The sequence below is a fragment of the Pleurodeles waltl genome, chromosome 4_2, assembly GCF_031143425.1.
Source record: "Pleurodeles waltl isolate 20211129_DDA chromosome 4_2, aPleWal1.hap1.20221129, whole genome shotgun sequence".
Taxonomy (NCBI): domain Eukaryota; kingdom Metazoa; phylum Chordata; class Amphibia; order Caudata; family Salamandridae; genus Pleurodeles; species Pleurodeles waltl.
The window spans coordinates 112,754,999-112,780,718 of record NC_090443.1 but is presented as its reverse complement, the minus strand read 5'-3'; the positions used below and the strand labels follow the sequence as shown (position 1 = coordinate 112,780,718).

The 25,720-nt window shown below is 46.9% G+C and overlaps 1 protein-coding gene across 1 annotated transcript in view; it reads left to right on the top strand.

Annotated features, from left to right (window-relative positions):
• The first annotated feature begins 12,482 nt into the window (after positions 1–12,482).
• Positions 12,483–25,720, top strand: part of LOC138292333 (retinol dehydrogenase 16-like) — a 161,085-nt gene continuing 147,847 nt past the window's right edge. The window contains exon 1 of the mRNA XM_069230884.1: positions 12,483–12,806. The gene's annotated coding sequence lies outside the window, so the exon portion shown is untranslated. The remainder of the gene's footprint in view (positions 12,807–25,720) is intronic.

Below are 25,720 nucleotides of genomic sequence, written 5' to 3'. Positions count from 1 at the left end.
TCTGGCGGATAGGTATTTGTGGCAGTATTCTGTTGGTTTTAGTGTGTGTGTGTTATAATACGGCGAACGGATGTTCACCTCCGCGACGGTATGTTGCGACCGTCACCGCAGCGGTAAGCAGCATTTATCGCCAATGTCATAATGACCACCACAGTATTAAATATTAGTGGATTACATTTCATTTACATTATATTAAAAATATATATTAAAATATTGAAATTACTTTCAATTCTATTTAGATTAAAGATCAATATTTTGTACACTTGTGGACGATATCAGTGTCAAAAATATTTTCTGACATTTTTGCACTTAGCCTTTATAAGTATAGAATCACTATAGTGTGGTAATCACTATTTTGACACAATAATTTTGTCAGAATATTGTCTATCACGATATTGTGTCAGTGATCCAAATGAATGGATCACAATGGATTAAAAGCTGTCACATGTGTACTGAATAAGAATAATAGTGAATGGCTTTTGAACTTTAGCTGGAACATGTCTTTCTTTACCTCCCTTAGGCCCTCATTTCAAAATTGACTGTAAAAAACCCCTACTGCTGCGGCGACGGCTGCCAAAAGACCGTCGCCGTGGCTACCATCCATCTGCCATAATATGACCAGAGCCAGATTTCCGCCACAAGAAGGGAGGGAATCCGGCTGTGGTTATATTGGCGGATGGCAGTAAGGTGGCGCTGCTACCACCAACAGCGCCACGCCAGTAGACCGCTGGCAACCGTATTATGACAAATAGTATGGCCTGGCGGTGTTCTGCTGGTGGGCACTGCTGGCGGTAGCAGCGCCCCATCCCGTCCCCTGCCGGAAGACCCCCTGGATCCAGGTAAGTCGGGTCTCCGACAGGGGAGGGGGTGGAAAGTGTTGTGTGCGTGTGGAGCTGTGTGCATGTATCTGTGAGTGTGTGCATGAATGAGAGTGTGTGTGTAGTATTGTTTGCGTGCGTGTATGCATGTGTTTCAGTGCATGTATGAATGTGTGTGAGTGTGTGTATGCATGTGTGGGAGTGTGTTTATGTATGGAAATGTGTATGCGTGTATGTTATGAAGTGTGTGCAGATGTGTGTGTGAATGAATGTATGCATGCGTGTGTGTATGTGTGGGTGAGTGTGTGTCTGCAGGTGTGTGTTTGTGATTTGGGGAAGGGTGTGGATCTAGGGGGTTTAAGGGTGTCTGGGGAGATTTGGGGGGGGGCCTGCTATCAGTGACAGGGAGAGAATTTCGCCACATTAGCTCCGACCGCCAAGGTCACAATGACCCCCTTACTCTCTTCTATTCCTCCATGATCATTTTTATGAGTCATGCAGAAGAAAAGCACATGTATAATAAAAGCACAGGGTACTGAATTAAAGTAGGCCATTTTGTGCCCACGGTCATAAGTTCGTACTCAAGTGTCACCTGTGTGCAATGGTCATTTAAACAAATGTACATTTGGAACTGGCAGAAAACTAGATATACATTTGAAACTGGTACAAGCTGATATTGTGTTCAGCCTGAACTTTATTTCAGTTGCTAAATTCTTTTTACCTGGATAAGGAATCAGTATGGAACGTTCCGAACAAAATATGATTGGTTAAGTTTGATCCCAGAAGTTACTCTTTCCTTTGAAATTCCCGCAGGAAATTCTGGGTGAAAGAGAATGCCTGGTCAGTAGTGATACAAGGGGTACTGGCCAATGTTTGTCATGAAAGACATGTTATTAATAGTTATGACTGCAAACTGCAACCAGCTGGCAATGCAGCCAGTAAATGGGTGTAGAACATCACTGCATGTTTCTTCCAGCCTCGCTTTGGTTTCAATCTGTATAAAGGATTGTTAACTCTAGTTTTTGTTAGTTCTAAAGCGCTCTGCTACCAACATGGCCAGGTCTAAACGATTTATACCTTTAAAAAAACTAATAAATGTTACTTGAAAGGCAGCAATTCTGGCAGATAAGACTCAAATATGATCAACACAAGCAATTCCATTTTTCTTTTACTTTTCTTTAATAACGCCATCTTTGAGAGGGGAGTTATGCTTGATGCAGTGGCTCCTCTCGTGCCTGGCACACCAGCCTGTTGTCGGTATTGGCTAACTGGCTGAGCTTTCCCCAGGAGAACATGTTACAAATCACAAATAAAATAATATTTAACTATTTAACTATTACTTTTAAGCATTCACAGAAATCTGTGACAATGTATATAACACTAGACAGCTTCATATCAAATTTACTTTAGTGGTGTGTTGGGGGAGATGTTGAAAGTGCTCACATAACATACCCTGGCATATCGACTTCTTGGAGATACAGCTCAGGCGAGCTTTTTTGGTTTGCAGAGCTGTAAAAGTTGTATTTCCGGACTGAGATTGGGGCAAAAGGAATTACACAATTCATCAACAACAGTGAATTCTGTACAATTAGAGACCCAACACATTTGCCACGTAATCCATGGACTGTTTATAATTTCCAGATATGAAAAAGAGTTGGTTATTCATCCAAGAGCATCTGTATGGTTTTATTCATATAGAGTGTCAATATAAAGTCTAGCCTCTGTTTACTGAGAGATGCCCATGCACTAACTGTCTAAAATAAAAAGAGAATTACAAATGTATTTCATGAAACTGTCTCACACATTAACCTAACAGAAAAATCAAAGCAAATTACAAAGATGGTGCTCTCTTCTAAATTTCCAACTCAAAATGTCCAAGTTCCACCCAATTTGACAATACTATATCACATGGTACTTCACAATTTATAGACAGATGATTAGGTATAGGAGGCTGGCCTGGTTTGCAGTGGGTACCATGGGTACTTACACCTTGTACCAGGTCCAGTTAGCTCCTATTAGTGAAATGTAGTAGTGTTCTAGCAGCCGAGGCTGATAGAGTTAACTATAGCAGAGCAGCTTAGGCTGAACTAGGAGACAGGCAAAGCTCATGCAATACTACTTACAGTTACACAGCACTTATACACAAGTAAAGACAATACTCAATGTTACCAAAAATAAAGGTAGTTTATTTAGGTGACACAAGGCGAAAAATAACTTAGAGGCAATACTCCTTCTGGAGGCAAGTATTATATTTAATATGTACACTAGACACCAAAATAAGGTAAGTATTTGGCACAGGAGAGTGCAAACAATAGGAAATGCTATAGAATGCAATGGGATAAAATAGGTCTAGGGGCAAAACAAACCATATACTAAGAAAGTGGAATGCAAATCACAAATTTCCCCCTAGACAAGTGTAGTGTGTAGGGAATCACTGGAAGATTAAGAATACAGCAAATGTAAGTAAAATACCCCACCCCAGAGCCCAGAAAAGCAGAAGTAAAGTACTGCAAGTTTCCTTAGGCCACACTACAAGTCGTGATTAGAGTTATTGCAAGAACCAAGCAAGACTGCAAACAACAAATGGTGGATTACTGGACCTGAAGACCTGCAAAGGACGGAGACCAAGTCCAGATGTCAAAAGAAGTTCCAGGAAGGACAGGAGCCCCTGCCTACCCAGAAGAGCGTGCAAAAGAAGACTCCTCAGATGGACGAATACTGCAGAAATGCACCCAAGGCAGAGGTCAGCGGGTTCCTGCATGATGCACTGGATATCCCACGGAGAGAAGTTGAATGCAGGTGAGTTTTGGCGCTGGATTCCACCAATAAGCCTTGGTTCCAGCAAAGTTGTGTTTTGCGTCAAGTTGGCGCTATCTGGACCCAGAAGGGACCTGGGGCCTCAACTCTGTTTGGGGAGGAAGAGGGGGCTCTCAGCATTTTAGAGAGCCCTCAGAACACCAGATAGCACCCATGGAAGTCCCAGGTCACGGGGACAAAGTAGGTGCAAAATGTGGTTGGTACAGCGCTACAAAGGAAGGTCCAAAGGCGTCGGAGAACAATTCAGCAAGTTGAGCATTGCAGGATAGAGTGCTGGGGACCTAGGCCAAGCTGTGCATGAAGGAATTTTGCAAATAGTGCACAGAAGCCTCAGGAGGTGAAGAAGACAGGGTGCACAGGGGTACTGTTGTTCTCGGGGAAGGCAAGGTCTTACCTCCTCCAAATTGGGAGGGACAGTAGGACCACAGGACAGTCTATGTTGGTGGGGTCCACCCTCTGTGTTCCAAGGAGCATGCTCATTGCCAGGAGATGAGTCCTAGAGAACCAGTTGTCGACTTAGAGGGTGCCTGCTTGAGCAGGGGAGTAACTCTGTCACTCCACGGGAGATTTCTTAGGCCCTTCTGGTGAAGGGTGAAGAAAGGGAGTCCTCAGAGTGTGCACACCATGGAAACTGTTGCAGTTGCTGGCTGAAGTTGCAGAGGAAAAGTAGCCCTTCTGGATACTTTGTTGCTGTAACAGTGGTTCCTGGAGCAGGCTGCGGTTGATCCGAGGTCAGAGGATGAAGTAGTAGTTGCAGAGGATTCCTGCTGGAAACATGTGAGTAGAATCTGAAGAGAATCTACAGGAGAGACCCTAAATAGCCCTGAGAGGGGGATTGGCCACCTTATCAGGTATGGACCTATCAGGAGGGGTCTCTGACGTCACCTGCTGGCACTGGCCACTCAGAGGCCTCCAGAGTGGCCCCACACCTTGCAAAGCAAGATGGCTGAAGTCTGGGTCACACTGGGGGAGCTCTGGGAACCACCCCATTGGTGGTGATGGACAGGGGAGTGGTCACTCCCCTTTCCTTTGTCCAGTTGTGTGCCAGAGCAGGGACAAGGGGTCCCTGAACTGGTGGAGACTGGCTTATGCAAGGAGGGCACCATCTGTGCCCTTCAAAGCATTTCCAGAGGCTGGGGGAGGCTACCCCATCCAAACCCTGTAACACCTATTTCCAAAGGGAGAGGGTGTAACACCCTGCTCCCAAAGGAAATGCTTTGTTCTGCCTTCCAGGGACTGAGCTGCTCAGACCCCAGGAGGGCTGAACCCTGTCCGTGAGGTGGCAGCAGCTGTAACTGCATTGCAAGCCTCAGAGAGCTGGTTTGGCAGTACTGGGAGTCCATGGTGGAGCCCCCAGGATGCATTGAATTGGCTCCCCCACACCATATTTGGAATGTGGGGACAATTAAATGATCTTAGACACCTTACATGGCCATATTCGGGGTTACCATTGTGAAGCTATATATAGGTATTGACCTATATGTAGTGCACTTGTGTAATGGCGTCCCCGCACTCACAAGGTTCCGGGAATTGGCCCTGAACTATGTGGGGCACCTTTGCTAGTGCAAGGGTGCCCTCACACTTAGTAACTTGGCAACTAGCCTTCACTAAATGAAGGTTAGACATATAGGCGACTTACAAGTTACTTAAGTGCAGTGAAAATGGCTGTGAAATAATGCGTGCACTATTTCACGCAGGCTGCAGTGGCAGTCCTGTGAAAGGGTTTGTCTGAGCTCCTTATAGGTGGCAAAATAAATGCTGTAGCCCATAAGGATCTCCTGGAACCCCAATGCCCTGGGTACCTAGGTACCACATACTAGGGACTTATAAGGGGGATCCAGTGTTCCAATTGAAATTGGTAAATTAAGTCACTAGCTTACAGTGACAAATTTAAAAGCAGAGAGAGCATAAGCACTGAGGTTCTGATTAGCAGAGCCTCAGTGACAAAGTTAATCACTATACACACACACACATTAGGCCATAAACTATGAGCACTGGGGTCCTGACCAGCAGGATCCCAGTGGGACAGGCAAAAACATACTGACATACAGGTAAAAATGGGGGTAACATGCCACGAAAGATGGTACTTTCCTACATTAGGAAGTCGAGAAAATATAGAATTCCAGATGAGCAGGAGTGAATAATGGGGATGTGTTTCTCCCAAATGTACAGAGTGACATCAAATAGACAAGGGGAGTGAATTTTGAGTTGTCTATATGTTCCTCAGAAACCTGAGTTGTAAAACATCCCTGTTATTCGCTTTTTATCCATTTATATTTTATATTATGTATCGATCCCAAAACCATCAGTCTCCACTTTTACCTGCTACACAGGAACAGGGGAGTAAAGGGGTTGGGGGTTACATATGTCACTTAGCCTACTCCCAGTTCCAAATGTAAAATAAAACCTGGCCTCCTGCCACAACCCTCACTACTCTTTGTGCCTTCTCTTCCCCTCAAGAAGTTATGATCTCTGATTTCCATCACAGTAGAGGACTAATGTTTCCGTTGCTCTCAGAGATCCTTGTCAGAGCAATCTGGAATTCCTTTATAGCTAGCAACAGTGAGAAGCATCTTTAGTTTCCCATTGTTATTTTGTAATAGCATTGAATACCTAGATTTAAAATCTCACTTAAAGCTCTCAATGAAAGGCATACAGAAACACTGGATTCATCTTACTTCATTATCTATTAGAGAATACAGCTCAATTCTATCGACAGTCATACCGATTGCCCATGATTCTGCAACACACAGCACCGTCCAGTTTGTTGACCTTGCATGGAAATTACCTTAGCCTCCCAATATCGAACGTTTTCTACTGCCACAATCAAGTTTCCTAACCCGCTGTACCCTTAGAAACCACTCAGTGCCAAATCAAATGCCCTGAGCCTTCCTAGCTCTTTGTTCACTCTTCCACAAAACATAAAGGGGCATGTTTATGAGAAAGTGGTGCATCGAGCCAGAAGCGCAACTTCTCGTGTCGCACTTGCCCCACTTAAGGACAACATAGTTGCTCTGTATTTACAAGATGGCGCACCATGGCGGTCGTTACCACAACAGCATCAGAATTTTTTATGCTGTTGTGGCACTTTGCCGCACTTGCGTCAAAAATTGAGACGCTAGTGCAGCGAAGCCCAGGGTGGCCCATTGATTTTAATGGGTGCGTCATCTTAATGCCTGCCTTGAGAAGGACAGAAAAAATGGTGCAGTGAAATCTAGTGAATTTCACTGCACCATTTATTTCATGCCTCCTAGTGTCAGAACACCCCTTTGCATACATTATGCCTGGCAAAAGCATAATGTGGCACAAAGGGTTGCAAAGTGGCACAATGCATGCAATCTGGCGTGGGGGAAAGGCCACCTTACCGCCGCATTAGTGTAAAAAATTATGCTATGGGAGCACTAAGGCGGTGCATAGGTCATATAAATGTGCCCTAAAATGTCCAAATCGCCTCTTAATCTTCGACTCACTTTACTATTCTTTTGCGCGATTGCAGAAACCTACTACTTGCTTTGCTTTTTTCCCCCCATCTTCTCTACTGAAAGTAAATAATCATCTAAACATTTGCAATTTCCTATCTAACCAATTTAAATAATGTAATTAATTCTCTGAGAACAACCTAAATTAATGAATAGATAGTGCTCAGTTTAAGAACATAACATCTAAAACGTGTACCCTCGACCACAGGAATCCCAACCTAATTTATAAATATTGCATGAAAAGCAGTAAGGCCCTCATTACAAGTTTGGCAGGCGGCGGAGGCCCCCCTTCAAACTTCTACGCTATCTGACCACCAGAACACTGCAGGCCCTATTGCAAGTTTCCAGCTGGGCCGGCAGCAGGAAACAGGGCCTTAACATTGACGCCAGCTCATAATCGACAATGTGGGGGTGCGGAAGGTGCAGCAGTGGAAAGCACGACGGGGCTGTCCATGGGGGCCCCTGCACTGCCCATACCAAGTGCATGGGTAGTGCAGTGGCCACCAGGGGGCCTCCATTTGGCCAGCCATTCCATGGCGGTCTCCAACCACCATGAAAAGCCTGGCGGATTGGGGAGTCGTAATCCCCAGCAGCGCCACTCTGGCGAATTACAAACCGCTGAGACTGCCAGGCTGACAACTGGTGGCAACCTAGCGATGTTGGTGGTTCGTCCGTGGTGGCTCTGCCAAGGTCGTTATGTGGAGGCCAGGTTGCTGCTTTGGCAACGGTTCGACCACCACCATGACCCTGGCAGTCTCATGACTGCCTGGGCCGTAATGACCACCTAAATGTCTGAGTGTTTCTAGAAACATGCTTGTTAGACTTGGCAGCCTTGGCGTGGTCTCCCCTAACTTTTTGTCTCTGTTTCCCAGGTTGTTGATGTATGCTGGACTCTGTGTTTGCTGTTTTTGTTACTCTGGGCACTTTACTTCTGCTATCCAGTGCTAAAGTGCAAGTGCACCTATGTAAAATGTAGTGTAATTGACTTTCCATGATTGGCATATTTGATTTACTAGTAAGTCCCTAGTACAGTGCACTAGGGGTGCCCAGGGCCTATAAATCAAATGCTACTAGTGGGCCTGCAGCACTGGTTGTGCCACTCATTAGTAGCCCTGTAAAAATGGCTCAGACCTGCAACTGCAGTGTCTGTGTGTGCAGATTTTAACTGCCAATTCGACTTGGCAAATGTACCCACTTGCCAGTCCTAAACCTTCCCTTTTTATACATGTAAGGCAACCCTAAGGAAGGCCCTAGCTAGCCCCTTGGGCAGGGTGCAGTGTATGTTAAAGGTGGGACATGTACTTATATGTTTTACATGTCCTGAGAGTGAAATACTGCCAAATTCAGTTTTCACTGCTGCAAGGCCTATCTCTCTCATAGGTTAACATGGGAACTGCCTTTAAATATATTTAAAGTGCAGATTCCCTTTAGGAGCAGATGGAAATCTGGAGTTTAGGGTCTCTGAACTCACATTTTAGTAAAGTTTGTTTTTAGATTGTGTTTGAAAATGCCACTTTTAAAAAGTAGGCATTTTCTTGCGTAAACCATTCTGTGACTGTCTGTTTGTGGTTTCTCTGTCTGGGTCAGTTTGACAGTTGGCCTGTTTGCACCTCTCTCTAGACAATGACACAAAGGGAGCTGGGGTGTAGCCTGCATATCCTGATGAGCCATCTGTGGTGGGAGTGAGGGGAGGAATGTTCACTTACACTTGAAAGGGCTGTACTTTCCCACACGCAATGCAGTCTCCAACCCCCTAACGTGTGTCTGGAGCATGGCCTGGGCAAGGCAGGATCTTGAAAACAACAGAGACTTCTCTTTCAAGTAGGCCTACTTCAAAGGCAGAAAGGGGCAAAAGAAGATCACCCAAAACCCCTGAAAATTACATCACTTTTGGAACTAAGAGGAACCTCTGCCAAGGAGAAGAGCTGAGGAGAAGTGCTGTCCCTTCCTATGACTGTGCTTTGTTGAGCTATCCTGCAGTTGCTTCTTCTGCCTGTGAAAGGGGACAAAGACTGGACTTTGTTGTGCATTCCTGCTTGAAAAGAATCTTCAAGGGCTTGAACTGAGCTTGCCTCCTGTTGTTGAAGTCTTAGGGCCATCAAAACTTCACTTCCTAGCACCTGGACACTCTGCTGAGACTGCTGCGCTGCCAAGTGGTGCCCTATCCATTTCCTGGTTCCCTGAAAGGTGAAGTTAGCAGACAAGGACTGAAAATCCACACACAGAACGCCGTGTGGGGAAATTTTCGACACACCTTCCGTGATGCGGCTGATAGACAACGCATCGCCAGCTTTGCGGCTGAAATCAGCGATCATCCTACAACGTGGCTGGAAGAGCAATGCAACGAGTCTGGAGAAACGGTGCGCAACAACCGCTTAATGGAGGCTGATAATGCCAACCTCACGCAGCGCGGGTTCCTAATACCATGCAACCGGATTTTCCACACATCGTTCCTGGGAGTCAAATTCAACCCAACTCTACGCAGATCCGAGGTGCCCCGTCCAGAAATTGACGCATCACTCTCTTGCTGGAGAAAAACGACGCATCTCCGAACCAACCGGAGAAGGAAACGACGCACAGCTCACTTGAGAGTAAGGAATCGACGCATCGCTGACTTTTCCGATGCACGCTCGCCCATGCGGCTTTATTTTTTTACGCTAACAAGATACTTTGTGTAAACCCATCATTCTCACTGTTTTCTCAGGATTAAGACTCTTAGGTGGTCATTCTAACCCTGGCGGTAAAAACCGCCAGGGCGAATGACCGCGGTAGCACTGCCAACAGGCTGGCGGTGCACCGCTGGGCATTCTGACCGCGGCGGTTCAGCCGCGGCCAGAAACGGAAAGTCGGCGGTGTACCGCCGACTTCCCGCTGCCCTTGAGAATCCTCCATGGCGGCGGAGCGCGCTCCGCCGCCATGGGGACTCTGACACCCCTACCGCCATCCTGTTCCTGGTGGGTCTCCCGCCAGGAACAGGATGGCGGTAGGGGGTGCCGCGGGGCCCCTGGGGGCCCCTGCAGTGCCCATGCCAATGGCATGGGCACTGCAGGGGCCCCCGTAAGAGGGCCCCAAAAAGAATTTCAGTGTCTGCCTAGCAGACACTGAAATTCGCGACGGGTGCTACTGCACCCGTCGCACTCCAGCAACTCCGCCGGCTCCATTCGGAGCCGGCTTCATCGTTGCTGGGTCTTTCCCGCTGTGCTGGCGGGCGGCCTTTTGGCGGTCGCCCGCCAGCACAGCGGGAAAGCCAGAATGGCCGCCGCGGTCTTGTGACCGCGGTGCGGTCATTTGGCGGTAACCGCATGGCGGGCGGCGACCGCCGCCCGCCGCGGTTAGAATCACCGCCTTATTCTTTTGAAAATTAATATCTTCACCTGTGGATTTTTATCATTTTGGTCTTGTTTTGGTTAGATAAATATTACCTATTTTTCTAAACCTGTGTTGTTTCATTTTGAAGTGTTTTTACTGAGTTACTGTGTGTATTGGTACAAATACTTTACACATTGCTTCTGGAGTTAAGCCTGCCTGCTCATGACAAGCTACCAAGGGAGTGAGTGGGGGTTAATTGAATGAGATTCTCCTTTACGCTGACTAGAGTGAGGGTCCTTGCTTGGACAGGGGGTAACCTGACTGCCAACTAAAGACCCCATTTCTAACAGTGCTCTTTCTGGAAAAATGAATAGCTCAAGTAGACGAAGCTCCTGAGGCTTTGCACACATCAATGGGTTAGCCTTCACTTATTCACACACCAACCAGGGTGCAAAAAGAACACTGTGCAGCATTTCAATAAAGATATCTTCTTTCAGTGCTGATGACATTTCTGATTACGTTTGCATCAATTGGTCTCAAAGCATATTTTAGTTAAAAAGGGCGCTCGGAGTATAGAAGAACCCCAAACATTCATTATGCATCTTTACTAAGGTTTGATGTTTGAACTTACTGCCTCCAAGAGATATGCTTGCATGCAGAGAATGTACCATATGTACTGGTGTGAGGTCAGTTATTTGTAAGAGATACCCCCAGAAGTCCAGCGTTTGAGCAGAAAAGACACTGAGCGAATGGTATTCGGTATGCACAGAAGAAAAGGTGACCACATTTATTAATAGAAGCATGTACCCAAGTGTTCTGCCGAGTCGAGCACTGTGTTTGACTTGAAATATTTTAAAAAGGGAAATACAGCTGGACGTACTGCGGAAAAGGACTCCATGCGGTTCCATGCAAAACGTTACCATTCATTACTGGTAAAAAAATTGAAATACATTTCAAAATATGTATATTTTTCTTTACTAAGAGATATTTATTTACCAAAGCGTGGCGATGCATGTATTATCAATGGATACGTTACGTGTATTAAAATTTCATCATAATTTATATTGCTGCAAAATTCACCCATCCTGTCCCATAATTCGGCATTGCTTTTCAGCATATTTTCAATGCCCCATCAATGAGTTAATCCATGTCGTGAAGTAAATGATTCATTTTTATTGAGACATTAACTGGCAAAATGAGAGATTTTGGGCCAGATGTAGCAAGCATTTTGCATGGAGCAAACTGCAAAAATCGCAGTTTGCGCCATGCAAAATGACAATCGTGATGCTCATTCACAATTTGCGAGTCGGTAATTGTGAATGCGACTCGCAAATAGGAAGGGGTGTTGCTATGCTAAATTGCATTGTGACCGCGAATGCGGTCGCAAAGCAATTCGCAGTTACCACCAGTGTCACACTGGTGGTAACCCATTCGCAAAAGGGAAGGGGTCCCCATGTCTTCAGCAGGCCACCATCCCTGTGAGTGCAGGGACTCGCTATGGTGTAGCAAAATGCGACCCACCTCATTAACATTAATGAGGTGGGTCGCTTTGCGACCCCATAGCGAATCGCAGACGGTGTCTGAGACACCGTTCTGCATTCGATTTTGCGAATCGGAAATTGCGAGTCGCAGCAACTCGCAATTTCCGATTTGCAAAATCAGAACTTCCTACATCTAGCCCTATGTGACTGACTCTGCCTCAGCCCCGCCAGCTGTTCATGTATGATGTAGATATGTGACTGGTTTCCCCAGCACTGCCAGCTTTTCACAAGTGAGCTTGGCATGTGAGCCTGGTCCAGCCCTGCTACCCTTTCACAAGCGAGCTTGTTTTGAGACTGATTTATACCTACCAACTCACATGGTTCACCATGTGACACTCGATATTGGCTTTTATCTGCCGATGTCCATTAATGAGTGTGAAAACACCCCAGGACGTCTGCAGCACACTCCGAAAGGTTTTATTTTTATTTTTAGGAGGGAGTTTGGGACCGGGGTGGGGTCAGAAATGCTTCTTAGTGCTGGCACAGCCCACGAACCCGCCAAGGCCCCGCCCCTCCTCAGATTGTGAGGTTTTAGGTGAAGTTGGCAGATCTAAGGATTATGCACCAGCCAGCTTTACCGTCCTTCCACGTGCAGATCTTTGCCTGGGAGAGCTGATAGCCGAGCCTTTCTTTGGCCCGGTGCTTTAGAAAGACCGAAGTTCAAGGTAAAAGAGCGAGATAAACTCTGGTCAAAGTTCTGTAGCTGATGTTTAGAAGCTCTCGCACTCGGCGAAATTCAGACGGCACATTTAGCATAAGTAAGCAGCCGATGCAGCTGTTCGTTACGGCGACATTGACACCGGGCGACGGTTCTGAGGAGAGCCTTACAGCGGGCAGGGAAGGTGAGTGACGGGCATGGCCCACCCAACGAACCACTTTGATAGAAATATAAGATTCAGCATGTGTGTGTGTCCGGATCCTCTTTGGCTCCATGGCAGTGCTCCCAGTCAATGCAGCCAGAGTCGGACAGGCTTGCAGACCGATCTGGCAGTGCCGAGGGTCTGCTTTGACAGCTCAGCGCATAGCATGTTTTTAACTCTTCGCAGGACTGTTTATGGTCTGATGGCATGTAGCCAGATTTTTTTTCATTTAGCATTCTGTAGCCCAAAGCCAAACAAAAAGTAGCCCAATATGCAGGGGCAGCGTCAAGTGATGAGCGCAGAATGTCTGCTCTTGCTAACTGCATACTTTCTCTCTGAGGCCTTGCAGGGAGGAAAGTACCCTGTAGCATTGCCATAACTGGCAAGTTTCAGATTGTTATGTGCCATTTTCATAATTTCATGTAATTATGAGTGACATTTCAACGACTATGAGTGACAATTTCTCGCGAGCAAAATCAAGAAGTGAAGATGAGGGAAACATAGAAATATAAGAAATTACACTCATTTGCGCAAAGAGAAACTAAGAACTTAACTGTTGCAAAGCACCAGAAATAGAAGGCATAAGATTCATTCTTATTGTGTAACAAGTAAACCCCTCACATTTTGGTCTCAGTCACTAAAAGATAACATACCTCTTGCCTAAACTAATTGGAATAATTGTGGTGGTCTAGCAGAGGTAAAGCACATGCTGCAGAGTTCAGGTAAGTGAACTGTGCACTCTGTGAGTCACCTATGCTGACTGGCGCCTGGAGCGTGTGCAACTGCTGACTGAGTGCTTGTGCTTGGAAATGCAGCATTTACCCTTGAACATTCCCTCTAAGTTCTCCTTCTGGCTGGCTTTGCAGTAGGGCCTCAGGCTACTGCAACAGGAAGCAGTTGTAGACTCACTGACACCAAGCTTTCTCTTTTCAGTCAGCTGTGTGGCTGGCTGCACAGATAGCGCTAAGTGGACTTCTCTGTGGCACTTGGGCACCAACAGATCAAAGGAAAACAGTGCATGGCAGCCCCAACCCCCATCGGGCGAAACAGTGTAGAAACCACAACTCTCATCTTAAGGGGTCAAGGGCCGCTTTAATAGTACAGGTCTGGAATAACACATTAACCTTGGCATTAAAGCCTCACAAAACCACAAAATCCTCACTAATACAATACGTCCTCCTAACCCCTGCCCCACCTTCTAAACTTACCCCTTACCAATACCCCTTGTCCCATCTCCACCATGACCCGATCAATCCATTACCCATCTGTCCTGCTGTCCACCTTCTGTAGTCACCCTTGCCTTTCCTCCCTTGTGTTCCTTGTGAAAACTCCCTGCCCTCTCATCTTTTAGCATCCATCCCCTTTCCCCCCAAAGCCTTTCTGTGAAAACCCCCGCCACACAGGAAAACCCACTAGGTGTTTTCCTGCCCCACCCAAAAGGAACCACACACATACCAATCCCAAAGTCTCTCTCCCAACAAATCAGCAATCATCATCCTAAGATCCAACAAGTAATGTTCGTTACCCATAAAAGACAAATGTACCCCATCCTGCCTAAACAACTCCACATCCGAACATACTATATTCTTGTGCTGCAGCACTGAAAAACCTTGTGACTGACAGAAATTCCTCATTTCCCTGTTAACCTTCTTACGCTGCTTCTCAGTCCCTGTAAATGAAATTGCACCTCTCCAAACGCTCCTAGGCACCAAACTAGTCCACACAATATGGGTCCTCGCCCAACGCTGCTTAATCCTCCCCAAATCCATCTTCATGACTTTCAAAAGACCAATGCCCGACAATGGCACCAAATCATTCTCACCTAGATGAATTACTAACAAATCCGGAGAAACCCCCTGCTCAAGTCTTCTAGAATGTAAGTACAACAACGCTCCCCACCTCATACCACTCTTACCCACCCAACTAGTCTTAATTCTTGAACCATCCAAACCCAATTGCCGTCCAAAATGCCTTGACGAGGCCTGCTTCTCCGCCCAATGAATGAACGATTGCCCCACAATCCACACTGAACAGGCTCTGTCCGGGCCCCCGACACAACCTACAAAAGAGCATCGGAAATTAATCTAGGTTGATTGGGTGGGGGAGGGTGGAGGGAGGGTTGATAAAGCAGTGTGGAAAAAAACACACAATTAACCACAACATCAAGCACCCAACAAACAATTAAGGCCGCCAATTCACTATTTATAAAATTTCACATAACGCTGAAAACATTGCGACCTCCACCTCCCCATATCCATAATTGCTCTATCTGATTTTCCCATCCGTTTTGCTTCTGTAGCCGCACCAGTCCTAAAAGAATGTGTCCCATAACATTGTGGATCCATTCCCAATCTTCTAATTGCCATCTTTGAAAATTGCGAGCAATTGCTGAGCTTTTACAACAGAACCGTTCTGGTGAACAAATACCAACCTGGATGTTTCCGGCAACCATCTAAAAAAAGAAACCTAAAGCTTAAAGGGACAATCCCGAGAGTCTTTACCTCTCAATATCACATCTTGGCCTCTTCCCAGCTGATCCATCTTAGCTGACAGCAGCCATATAAAAATATTCCCATTTCTTACCTGTACATCCAAACGCGATATACCTTCTTTTCCCTGAACTCCCAGCAGTTCCAAAACCCTGAAGGCTCCATGAAAAAGCCAAGACATGCAAAGTGACATCAACCTTACTTCCCAACTCGAAAAACAAACTTCGTCCAATACCCCCAGTAATGCCTGTAAAAGCTGTGATGTTATAGGGCGCCGGCGGTCAACTCTAGCACCCCCTGTCCTTGCCCAACCCACCAGTATCTAAAAATTTCCCCCTCTACCGGATCATATCCCCAAAAATATTTACCATAGAATGAAACCCCTGACAACTTACCCGATATCGTAACTGCAGACAAACCCATCTCAATCTGCTGCATGATAAAACGAACCGCATCCTCACGCCTTCTTCCACACCCTTCCACCCCACCCTCCCTTATTACAGCACCTGAATTCAGAAACTCCAACCAGGCCTGAACATAACTCCCCCTCGTGGACTGAGCTATAGACTGCTGAACCAACTCCAACATCCTCACTCTCCTATCGCCCACAAATCCCCGGGGACCGCAGTCTTCTGAGCATCCACTCCCGGTGCTAGCCCACGGAATCTCTGCCACTGAAAATGAGATAGTGCATCAGCAATATCATTATTAATTCCAGGAACATATTTAGCCTTGAACATTATATTGAATTTCAAACAGGTCAACAAAAATACTCTCAAAAGCCTGAGCACTCTCCCATCCCTTGCTCTCTGCGAGTTCACTATATTAACCACAGTCTGATTGTCCACATTGAAATCCACATTTCTATTAGCAAAAGTGGGTCCCCAAATGGACAATGCAACAACAAGCGGAAAAAAAAATCCAAAAAAGCAATGCTATGCCTGGCTTTTTTCCAACTCAATGGCCAAGATTCTGCCACCCAGGGTCCGTCTCAAAAAAGGCCAAACCCATGAGCTCCAGATCCGATTTTTTTTTTATTTGCCAAAACCAATCAGACTCCTCCACCAACATGGTAACACCGTGAAACTCCTGGGGAAAACCAATCCACATTCTCAAATCATCCTTGATGCTTGCCCGAAGCCGAATGTGATGATGCGGCAATACAGCTCCTCGCATTGCAAAACTCAATCTTCTGCAGAAGGCTCTGCCAATTCTCACCACCTTGCAAGCAAAATTCAAATGACCCAGTAAACATTGGGCCCGTCGTAACTCCAACTTTGGTTTTTGCACCGCCTCCTCCAACATAGAAACCAACTGCTGCACCTTGTCCTGCGGTATCCGTACCTCCATTTTCACAGAATCCAACTCTATACCCAGAAAATGTAACATATCAAAGGCCCTTCTGTCTTTTCCCGGGCCAAGGGGACCCCAAAGAGGGAAACATCCTGAACAACTAGGTCTAAACCACTACTTGCCTCAACCACTACTGCTAAACAACTAAAAAGTCTCTACAACTAAGTACTGAACAACTACTGTCTGAACAACTACTGTGTCTGAATAACAATTGCCTGAACAACTAATTTTAAGGTAAGGTTTTCCTTTTGGTTTTTATGGTTTATTAGTTGTTTAGAATATATATATATATTAGTTGTTCAGGCAATTGTTATTCAGACACAGTAGTTGTTCAGTCAGTAGTTGTTCAGTACTTAGTTGTAGAGACTTTTTAGTTGTTTAGCAGTAGTGGTTTAGGCTATAGTTGTTTAGGACCTAGTTGTTCTGTCACATATTCGAAAAAATCATCCAGATAGTGTGTCACAAACTTAAACCCACACTGAAACTGAAAAAAACACTGCAAGAATGTGCTAAACATCTCAAACAATGAACAGGACACAGAACAACCCATAGGCAGCATCCTATCCACATAAATGGCATCATCAAACTGCATGCCCAGCAAAGAAAAATCCTCTGGGTGTACCGGCAAGAGTCTAAAAGCTGACTGGATGTCAGATTTTGCTATTTCAGGACCACAACCACACCTTCGCACCAGCGAAATAGCTTCATCCACCGAAGCATAATGTACCACGGAATCCTCCAGAGCAATGAAATCATTTATGGACGTCCCAGCTGGCCACGACAGGTGATGAATTAAGCAAAACTCTCCAGGTTGCTTCTTGGGCACGACCCCCAAAGGGGAAATAATCAAATTCGGCAAAGGCCAACAATGGAAAGGGCCCACAATTCTGCCCAATTCCAATTCCTTCCTCAACTTAGAACTCACAACCTCTGGGTACTCCCTTGCTGACCTCAAATTATTAGCCCATCTTCGCAGCCTAGGACCTTGGTAACACAACTTAAAACCTTCCATAAAACCCCTCAACAATACCATAGCTTCCTCCAAACAGGGATAAAACTTCAACCAATAACTCACCACATCCATCTTAATAGGTGTAGGGCCCTTAATAGGTGTACCTGCCAACTGCTGCATATGTCCCCTACCCCTCTCAACTCTTCTACCCTGTGCCCCCTGCCAACCCCATTGGAGCCCTCCAAAGCATTGATAGGCAGGGTGCCTGCCTCCACAATTGGAGCAGTCATGACGAAACTTACACTGCTGTCTGGTACACATTCTGCTGTTGAACAACCAGCATGCCCCATTGTGCGGGAACTGCCCTTGTTGTGCAAAACCCACCCCAAACTGGGTGTGACGCCCCTGAAAGGGCTTGTACTGCACAGGTGAGCCACTCGCCGTATGCGTCGTAGGTGCATTCCTTGCCGTTCTCAGCCATTGAATCCAGAGTTCATTATCAATTTCACCCCATACCTTATCTGAATAAATCGCCTTCCGTGCTCTAAATTCCTCATCATATCTAAACCAGCCAAACCCACCATAATCCATCTGAGCGCGACATACAATATCCATATATTTAAACAGTGCCACACAACTATCCAGATAGCGCTCACAATACAAACTTGCGTATATCAGAAAAGCCAACGTCCAATTCTCTATTTTTGTAGGAACTCTAGGTCTACGAGCAAGTTCCCACTCCTCTTCTTTTGAACCTTCCTTAGCCTGCACCTCCCTATGCGACAATTTAAAAACTTTGATAAACTCACCCCTCCATATCTTCTCTTTCAAACTCTGAGTGAGATGCGCCCCCAAAGGCATCAACACTCCCATATAAGGTAATCTCTTAGATTTATTACCCCTCCTGGACCCCTCCCCCATCACCGCACCACAAGCAACCTGCCTATCACCTGCCTGAGCCACCTCTGACTTACCTGGCACCACCCCTGAACCAATACCCAAACTCACCTCCGACTTACCTGCCACAAACTCCGAATCGATACCTACCTGAATGGAAGCATCAACACTTCCCTTCCCCCTGATTGATGCCCGCCTGACTGCACCTTTCCCAGCAAGAACTTTTCCTTGCATCACCCAACCCCACCCTGCCGCCCCCAAGCCTAAATGGCTCCAACTCATAGTCCTCGCCTCTAGGCAAATTTCCAACAACCAACTCTTGATGCGTCCCACCGAACGATCGTGCTGGACCGCCCTCTTGATCACTTTAGGCGTCTCCACCGTACCACCCGTCTGCACTGCAACTTCATGTGCTTCCTCTTCCTCATCATAATCCAACAGCTCATCCTCGATGTGCTCCAAATTTGAACCAGCGCCCCGGCTAGTAAATGGCAGGACACCGGACGCAGAACAAGTATCCTGGCTCCCAACTCCAAGACCAGCTGCCTTCCGCGATGTCAGGTGAACTGCTCCGGGTTTCACCCTCCCTTCTATCCGGTGTCCGAAGGGTGCTCCAACCCTCACTGGCAAACCCTTACTACCAGCCGGCCGCCCAAGCCGCTGTTGCGCCATATAATCCTCATGCCCGCCCAATACATGAGGACTGCCACACACAGTCTTCCTGACCTGGCTTCCAAAACTCAAGCCTCACCTGTGCCATGCCTGCCTTTCCATCACCACTGGCTTCCCCACAAATAGTGCCCCTAAGCACCACTCCCCTACTATCCACAAATTACACCTGTTCCCCAGCCTTAAAAACTGCGTGATTATCCACTTCCCATGCTTGAACCTTATGAAGCATGGGAATAACCATTCTAGGTACCCAATGAATCATCCTACCTTCTTTAGAAATATAAAAACCTGCTGGAATACCTCCCCCCCACAATTCACACTCACTTAGGAGCCCTGCTCATCACCTTCATCCTCCGAACTAATAATCACTGTGTCCCTAACAATTTTGGAGGGCGCCTCCATATTGCGTGCCCCACCTAAAGGCCTTTCCTCTAATGGGACCACTACTGAGTGCTGATCGAAATCGGAGGGCACGCCATATTGGGCACACCTCCTAATGGTCTTTCCTCAGAAATACTCTCCAATCACTCCCCACCACTTTCTACGAGGGATGGAGCTTGCCGCCTATGCCTTCGTGACACGCGCCTAACCAACGGTGCCTGGGGCCGTGTGGGGGCGCTACTCCAGACCGCGCCCCCCATACGGCCCACACACATCACCGCACCCTGCTTGCCAACTCCCCTGCCTCCGATAGCAACGCGCAGTCGAAAAGAGGCACCGGAGCGCCTAGCAAACCTGGCACCGCCTTGCTGCACGCTCCTCAACACAGGTGAGACAATTAACTCTTCTGCCGGGCCCTCTAACCCGCGTTCTGGCGAAAGCGTTATTTTCCGGCCAGTAACGCTCTTCGTCTTGAACTTCTTGGGGGCTTGCTCAGGTGACGCGCATGGAATGATTGCTGCCATCAGGCCCTCCAACGATAATCTCTTAGGCCTCCTAAGCCCCACCCATGCCTGCTGCAACACTCCCTCTTTGAGCAAATCCTCCCTCCCCTCGCCCTGCAAAAGCTTTAAAGCCTGAACTACTTAATTAGGCTCCATAACTTAAATACTACAGAAACACCAACAATTACCACAAGCAATTCGCTAATTTAAAACTGCCTGCCCAAATCACAGTACCGCCTACTGGGTGTGACAAACGGCCAAAGAGGCCGCCCACACCCTGCCCCTGCCTTATATACCCACCCTAAAATAACCGCCTCATCCGGGAAGCCCAACCAATCCTCACCTCCCGCTGTGGCCTCTCCCACTATTACCTGATAAGCCCGGGGGGAGACAGGGCAAGCCCTTTGCTCCCCCCAACCTCCCATGGCTACACATGTGTGTGATCATGGCAGGCGCACGTTGCCAGAAAATAAACAGGCAAGGCGTACCCCTCAGATACACATGAGATAGGACTACAGTTTGAGACTGCCGGGTGACAGCAGTTTTCTGTTTGTCAATTGAGAAGTGGCAGCCATGCGTGCCGCTAATGACACACATGCCCAGCATCAGCTGTAATGATTTATGTGTTCATTCCTGCGGCAACTGGGCAGAGTTTTAATAGCGGAACAGACACCATAATGAAGGCAGCGCACTGGGACCTCTGGAGTTGGACTTGAGCGGTGGACAGTGGCATGATAATCTCTCTAAATGAGAGGGGCTGTAGGGGCACCAAATGGTGGCACAAGTTAGCAGTGGCGCAAGCAGCAGCGAGCATGTTCAGTCAAACCTAAAACTTCATAACTGCCACAAGGTTGCGCCGCAGGTGACCTGCTTACTATAGTCACTCTGGCTGTCTCTGCAATGGGTATTGAGCAAATCATGGGAGTCTCTGTGACGCCACATTAATGCCACATGAATCAGTATGCTGCTTGTGGTGATTGGAGCCAGCGAGCACAGCAAAGGCAGCCCCCAGAAGCATGCACCAGTCAGAGTCAGTCTGTCAGTCACACAGAGAGCAGCCTTGCTTTGCTCTGTGCTAATAGCAGCGCTCCGGCTTGACAGCTTCAAGAGGCGCTATAAATGTGTGAATTTGCATTTTAATGGGATGATGCGGATCACCACACTGAAATGCGTTAGTCTAGCCCCTGATGCATGGTACTTGGGAGGGCTGCATTGCAAGGTGCCATGGTTCAAGAAAGGAAAATGTATCCTTTGACCGCTTTTCGAGTAGTACAATAGAGCTGTTATGAAGGATCAATGGACCCGTCATGGTTTTGGTCTTCAGTGCCACTACACCTACTGCACCAATGGTAATACCCCTAACTTTGCCTTCTGTGTGCTGCTTAGTCACAATCAGGCGGCCAACAGCCTGTCACTCATTCCACCAAATTGAGCAACAGTAACATTTGGCCCAGTTGGAGGCACTGTTATAGCCATTGGCTTGGGGACTTAAGAAATGGCTGCACCTCTCAACATTTTCAGGTAGCTTAGAGAGAGAGAGACACAGTAAATAAATATATATGTATATTCTTTTTACGTTTTTAAATAGTGCAAACTCGCCTCAGAGCTATTAGAGTGCTTTGCTTGAGCAGTAGTTACAATACTCAAGGACACATATAATTATTTATTTTATGCACAGGGCGATTAAGTCATTTGCCCAGATTCACACGATGTTAAACCAACACCGAGGCTGGAACTTGGTTCACTATTTGTAAGTTGCAGCAGCTTTGGTGTAGTTTAAGAAAACTTGACAAACAAATTTGGAAATGTAACAACCTAATACTTATTTACATGGGCTCGTTTACCCTTCTCCCACCTTTGAAACTGTCTACTAAATTGATTTGTAGATCACTCAATGAATTAAACAAGCATGACTTTAATGCATGGCAAATCACAGGTTCCAGTGGCCACGAATATGAGGATTTTAAATGCCTCATAGCGAGATGTGCTATCTGCTGCTCTGAATAAAAAAGATTTTCATTATTAAACTCACATTGTTCATAGAAGTTTATGAAGGGAGGCAGGATATTTGAGAGGCATCTGTTGAATGCAGATGACAAAACTGCACTTTTTAAGTGGTTATGTGCCCCTTCTTGTAGGGCAGCCCCAAGCTCACAGCCAGCACAGGCATATTGTTTAGGACAGAGAAAATACTGATCCTATTATCAACACTTTTCTAGCCCTATACGATAACAATAGCACAAAGTGATTTTAAAAATAGCTCAAAATTTGGCAACCTGCACAAACCAATATTTTCCCGCGTGATCTAGCTCAATCTGGCAACCCTGCTAGTGTCCCAGTTTTTCTGTCGAGCATGGCAGAGCGCAAGCGCTGTGTCCTTGAAATCTCTGTGGGCTTTTAACCATACCCACCTCACGCCCATCACTTTCACTCATTAAACGACTTGCCTTTCAAAGATCCTTTGATGACATTGGTAAATGCTTTACGTTTGTCCGGCCTTGGGGTGGTTTTGTTACGCCTTGGGGACCGAGCCTGTTAATGGATAATTGCACGTTTGCCGGTATGTTTGACAGCAAGCAAACTTCTTTTTAGGTTGAGTGTAGCAGCAAGCAAGCACTGCTTTTCTGACGTGTTGGTATGTATCTGGGCTTTTAAGCACGCCCACCGCACGCAAATCACTATCACTCTTTCATGGACTTGCATTTCAAAAATCCTTTGTTTTTGTTGGTAAATGCTTTACATTTGTCCCTTTATGGGGCGGTATCGTTACTCCCTTGGCCATCGACCCTGCTACATGGATATTTGCACTTTTGTCGATAACTTTGACTGCAAGCAAACTTCTTTCCCCTTTTGTGTCTCTCCTTCGGGCTCATGGCGACGCTTTGAATCGGCTCAGTTATGTCAGCTGTTTTACTTTTTATTTTCGTTTTTTGTGGCAAGAAAAGTCCAGTTAAGAATTTAAAATGCTAATAGCTCTAACTCGAGCAATCACAAGAGCCTTTGCATTGCAAATGCTTGTTTACATTCCTGTTTAGAATTTGCCTCAGTGCCGGGTGGTCACCCTATCTTCTCCTCTGCTGAAAACCTGCTTTTTACACAACCTCCTCTATGTCAATCTTGCACTTTTCAGAAACACTTTTAAAAGCTATTATGTAATGAGAGTTATCACTGCTCGTAGTCACAAACTGTAGTGAGCGGTCGGCAAAAATAACAACTAAATGCACGTGGGTGTTTAACCCCTTGGGTGCCTTGGACGAGGTGATCTCGTCCAAGGCACCGGTTTCCGGGTGCCTTGGACGAGATCACCTCGTCCTGCACCCAGGAACTGGAGGGAGCGCTAGCGCTCCCCGTGCTCCCCACCCAACCCCCCAAGGCAGGGATGGTAGGGGAAGCCCTTCCCCTTCCACCCTCCCTGTGATGTCAGCTCGCGATTGCGCGCTGATTTGTCACAGGGCCTCCTCCCATCGCGCTGATCGGAAGAGAAATGCTTTGCATTTCTCTTCCGATGACGTGGGGGAGGCCGAGAGAGGCTTCAAAGGGAAGGAAAGTAATTTCCTTCCCTTCGAAGTCTCTCTCTGCGTTTCAAAAGCCGGATTGCAAAGCAATCCGGCTTTTGAAACGCCCATTAGACACCAGGGATTTTCTTTTTTCTTTTTGAAAGTGGCATAAGGGAGCGACCCCTTGGGCAAGGGTCGCTCCCAGGAGGGGCATTTTTTTGGAAGGCCTTTTCTGCCCCCCCTGGGGGCAGATCAGCCTATTATTAGGCCGATCTGCCCCCGGGGGGGGGGGGGTCAGAAACCTCTAGGCACCAGGGATCTTTTTTTTTTTTCCTTTCTGTGTTGTTCAGTTTTTTTGGAGGTGGGGAGCGACCCCTTAGGCAAGGGTCGCTCCCCTAGGGGGCAAATTATATTTAGGCCATTTCTGCCCCTTGGGGGCAGATTGGCCTATTTTTATGAGGCCCATCTGCCCATCTGCCCCCAAGGGGGGACAGAAACCACTAGACACCAGGGAGTTTTTTTTTTCTGTGAATTTCACGCAAGGGGAGCGACCCCTTAGGCAAGGGTCGTTCCCCTGGGGGGCACATTTATTTTAGGCCATTTCTGCCCCCTGGGGGGGCAGATTAGCCCAGAAACCACTAGGCACCGGGGATTTTTAGTTTTTTTTTGTTTTACAGATGGGGAGCGACCCCTGGGACAAGGGTCTCTCCCCTGGAGGGGAAAATTGTATTTAGGCCATTTCTGCCCCCAAGGGGGGCAGAAACCACTAGGCACTTTTTTGCGCCAATGTCACTCAGAGGGAGCGACCCCGTAGGCAAGGGTCGCTCCCGGGTGTGGGGGGTTTGGGGGGTGGGGGCAAATTTATTTTAGGCCATTTCTGCCCCAAGGGGGGGCAGAAACCTCTAGGCGCCAAGGCAATTTTTTTGTTTTTTGTTTGTTTGTTTGTTTTTTTAGAGATGGGGAGCGACTCATTAGGCAAGGGTCGCTCCCCTGGGGGGCAAATTGTATTTAGACCATTAGCCCCCAAGGGGGCAGAAACCACTAGGCACAGAGGATTTTTTTTTTTTGCGCCAATGTCACGCAAGGGGAGCGACCCCGTAGGCAAGGGTCACTCCCGGGGAGGATGTGGGGGCAAATTTATTTTAGGCCATTTCTGCCCCCCTGGGGCCGACTGAGCTAGAGGCCAAAATCCACAGGTAGGCAATTTGCAAAAAACACCTCTGTTTTCTGTGAAAAAATGTGATGTGTCCACGTTGTGTTCTAGGCCATTTCCTTTCGTGGGCACTAGGCCTACCCACACAAGTGAGGTACCATTTTTATCAGGAGACTTGGGGGAATGCTGGGTGGAAGGAAATTTGTGGCTCCTCTCAGATTCCAGAACTTTCTGTCAACGAAATGAGAGTAAAAAGAGTTTTTTTGGCCACATTTTGAGGTTTGCAAAGGATTCTGGGTAACAGAGCCTGGTCAGAGCCCCACAAGTCACCCTATCTTGGATTCCCCTAGGTTTCTAGTTTTAAAAAATGCACTGGTTTGCTAGGTTTCCCCATGTGCCGGCTGAGCTAGAGGCCAAAATCCACAGGTAGGCACTGTTTTCGGTGAAAAAATGTGATCTGTCCACATTGTGTTTTGGGCCATTTCCTTTCGTGGGCCTAGGCCTACCCACACAAGTGAGGTACCATTTTTATCGGGAGACTTGGGGGAACGCTGGGTGGAAGGAAATTTGTGGCTCCTCTCAGATTCCCGAACTTTCTGTCACCAAAATGATTGGAAAACATGTTTTTTTACCCAAATTTTGAGGTTTGCAAAGGATTCTGGGTAACAGAATCTGGTCAGAGCCCCATAAGTCACCCCATCTTGGATTCCCCTAGGTCTCTAGTTATAAAAAATGCACAGGTTTGGTAGGTTTCCCTGGGTGCCGGCTGAGCTAGAGGCCAAAATCTACAGGTAGGCACTTTGCAAAAAACACCTCTGTTTTCGGTCAAAAAATTTGACCTGTCCACGTTGTGTTTTGGGGCATTTCCTGTCGCGGGCGCTAGGCCTACCCACACAAGTGAGGTATCTTTTTATCCGGAGACTTGGGGGAACGCTGGGTGGAAGGAAATTTGTGGCTCCTCTCTGATTCCAGAACTTTCTGTCACCGAAATGTGAGGAA